Here is a 3,757-nt window from a genome sequence, read left to right as displayed (position 1 = left end):
CAGGTGTTCTGGTTTTCTGTTACACCAGCAGGCAATAGATGTAGATGTCCCCAGTCAGAATGAGGGGGGCCAAGGCTGGGAGCCTCAGTGGCTTCAAGGTTTGCAAAGAGAAACCTGAGCCGGGGTGGGCGGCAGTTGGGTACACAGCCCCATGTTCATGTATGTGTGAATCGGGGAAAGGGTTTGTCTACGGCTTTAGCATATTCTAAATAGTCACATGCTGGATGAGTTGCTGCCTCCTCCCTGTCCTAATTCTCTGCTTCCTGTACTGTTTTCCTACTTACTGGGTGTTCCCTTTCATCGGGGAGCCATGGAAACACGCTCAGTCTTCAGCCTCCCCACTGGGGGGAGAAGGTAGGCCCTTTGCTTCCCCACTTTAAGTCCAATTCATGTCTCTGTCTTCCCACCCTGAGTGTGATTAGGGTGAAAGAAAGCTCATAAAAAAGAAAATCAAACTCTGGGTAATTACCACCCATAATTTGTTTATCTTTTAGAAGCTGGTATCGGAGGGACATTACTCATGGGGAGACCCTGGCAAAGGCAGATGCATCATTTATACTGAAGTGTATTATCTGCTGTGATATTTATGATGAAATGAGTTCGCCAGCCATCGTCTATCAGGCCATAAACATCTTACTCAGGCTTGAAAAATTGCTTTTAACATGATCTTGTTGCAAGATTAGGGCAGATCTGTCTTGCATGATTTTCTTACCTCTGCTGCTCTGGGGCGGGGGTTGGGGTGGGAGCTGTGCCTGATGTGTCCCCTGGTGGAGTCACCACTGTGTCTCCTGCCCTCCTTGTACCCCTGACCTCAGCCCAAGGAGACTTCAAGGTCAGAGTCGTTTCTGACTTTCATGTTCCCTGTGTGGCCTGGCTTTTGTTGGGAGAGTGGAATGAATCACACTTGAGGATGCCTACCTTCAAGGATCAGGACCCAACACACTCCCAGGATAAAGCCTCAAATGCCATCGCCTGAGACAATTCGATCGATCACCTCAAACTGTGTTCCATTGTGCATTTTCTCATCCATGCCACGGATACCGTTTCATCATGTTACGAGCAAGTAGCTGCACCAGGGTGTGTGCGCTGAGATGAGAGATAAGACGTGGCTTCCACATGTAAAGAGTGTGTGGGGTCCTTCTTTGAAGGTAAGAGGGAAACATCTTGCCCAGAGAGGAAAATGAAGCCGCGCAGAGGGGTTGTGGGATCTGAGGGCCAGTTGCTTGCTTCTTCTAGTCAAAGGTGCGGGCAGGGAGGGGGATAGCTGAATAGGGTTGCCTTAGCGCTCTGTCCATCAACTGTGTAATTAATATTCATTAGCATTAATGTGAATGGTGCTAATTGGTATTATTAGTTGGCAAGTAAATTAAATCAGAGCTAATCTAGATTTAAGCAGCCTGTAGTGTCCCACAGAATCCCTGGGAAAACCCAACAGGAAAGTCTCAGGCGGGTAGGAAGCAAGGATCTTCAGGCCCATCACAGAACCTGAGGCCCTTCCTTCAGAGCTTCCCGGCCATGTGGCTTCCTGTACATGACCGTTTGCTTTTCTGGACAAACTTTCAGCTTATAGAAGATATGATATCCTGCACCAGGCTGTATACCAGAAGCCCAGCCTCTGAGCGGAGTAGCTGTAACCAGGAAAAGCTCCCCAGCAACACAGCTGCTAAGACTCCTCTGGCCGGTGGTGGAAGAAGTTACCCAGGATGCAGGGAGAGCAGCTCCTCTGGCCAGAAGCCCTTGGGCAGATGGATGGACAAACATGGGAGGTGTATGGATGTGATCAGGAAGGGCATTCCAGAAGAGGGACCCATCGGTTGGAGACTCCCAGCCGGAGCCCTCACCTTGGCTCCCACCTGTTCTCCAAGCCTCTGGACCAGACACTGGCTACCCTCCAGACTGGCTTAGGTTATGCATCTGTGTTTGCGTCTATGCGCATATGTGTGACTGCAAGTGCGGCCATGCAATCTGCACATGAGCGTGACCACACACAGAGGCCTGCTCTTGGGTGTTTGAGCACGTGAGGGTGTGCACGTATGTGCGCACAGCGTGAGTCTGATGACTAGTGTTGATTATCAGTGTTACCAAATTCTAGAATCACCTGAGAGACGGGTCTCTGGGCATGTTTGTGTCTGTGGGGATTATCCTGACTGTACTGACTGAGATGGGGTAGCCCACCAGCTATGGGTAACATCATTCCCTCAGCAGGGATCCGGGACTGTACACATGGGGAAAGGGAACTGAGCACCACTTTTCGTCTTTGTCTGCTCCTTGACTGAGGATGTAATGTGACCAGTTCCCTCAAGCGCCTGCTGTATTGGCTTCCCTACCAAGATGGACAAGAATGTGGAACCATGGGTTAAAAACAAAAACAAAAAACAAGCCCATTATCCCTTAAGCTGCTTTGATCAGAGTGTTTTTCTCACAGCAGCAGGAAGAGGAGTGGAGACGGTGAGCATGTAGGTGACTTGCGAGCATGACTCTGCTAGGCTGTAGGGCGTAACCCTCCTGGTGCCTCATGGACGACTTCTTAGCGGGAGTTTCATGAGGGAAGTCTCTTAACCTCTGTGTGAGACAAGCCCCTTGACGTGATGAAATGTTCTCTCTTCCTAACACCCCTTCATGTGTGTCAGCCCGGACAATGGATCAGAGCAGGAGTGAAAAACACTTTGAAACAAGCAGCGGAGATGTTTCAGGCTCCAGCCCTGTCACAGCCTTTCACTGCCTCTCCCTGCTGGCTGCCTGTGTGGATGTCATTGTGATAACCCCTCATGCAAACAGCCCCCCCTCCTCATTTCCTTCTACCTCTTCCGTCCATTCCCTGCCCCTCCTTCCCAGCTCCCGAATGTGTGGGCTGTCTCTGCCATTTTTAGATGCCTTCTGAAGTCCCAAATAGCTTATGAAAATAAACTTTATTCTTTTTTTTTTCTCCTTCCTCCTGTGGAGGAGCAAATAGAAGCACCTGCCTTTTCGAGGACATCTACGTCTCAGGATGGGAGCTGTGTGGGAGGCTGAGGAGGTGCAATGGCAGGTGTGCGCGGTTGAATAAAAAAAAAAACATGGTTGCCCTTCCTGGCTGGAAGCGTGGACAGGAGAGGGGAGGCTGCCTCTACTATGCCTTCATTGGCATGTTTTGACCCAATCCCCTACCCCGCAGCTGCCGCTGTTGTATAAAGAAACTGGCATCTTAGCCACATCTCCAAGGCTTTCTATTAAAGGGGTCCCCTGGATCCTGCTGCTTTGTTCCCACCGTAGGGAGCTGACTGCATGCATATCACGTCCCCCTGTATCCTGGCAGCAGAAGCTCCGACTTCTTATCAGCTGTAGTTCATTTGTAAATTATTAACCTTTCAAGAGCCAATATTTGCCCAGGGCCTTCCTTCCAGCCCATCTGGAACCCTCGTGCTGGGTTGGGAGGTTGGGAGGAGAAGGTGGCATGGGAGCTGGGTCTGGAGAACAGGGCCCTTGCTGTTTCTTGGCTGGGGCGGTGCCCTGAATGTTTCTGGTCCCTGCAGATGGGGTCTGACCAGAAACAGCAGCAGTTCAGCCAGCTCTTTCTCAGCAGAGACCGGGATGCCGGCTGTGGCAGAGTGGGTGTCACTGATGACTGTGACCACTCCACTGCCAGGAAGAGGACTTTCAGGCATTTTCGGGGACAGAACAAAGCAGGATTTCCAGACAAGGGACTGGGCACCGGTCCAAGGTGTGGGCCTCCAAACAAATGGAGTCTTGACTTGCTCCCTGTGTAACAGTTCATCCC

Source organism: Mesocricetus auratus, unplaced genomic scaffold (genome assembly GCF_017639785.1).
Source record: "Mesocricetus auratus isolate SY011 unplaced genomic scaffold, BCM_Maur_2.0 Super-Scaffold_100676, whole genome shotgun sequence".
In the NCBI taxonomy this organism is placed as follows: domain Eukaryota; kingdom Metazoa; phylum Chordata; class Mammalia; order Rodentia; family Cricetidae; genus Mesocricetus; species Mesocricetus auratus.
Note: the sequence above shows the minus strand (reverse complement) of the source record.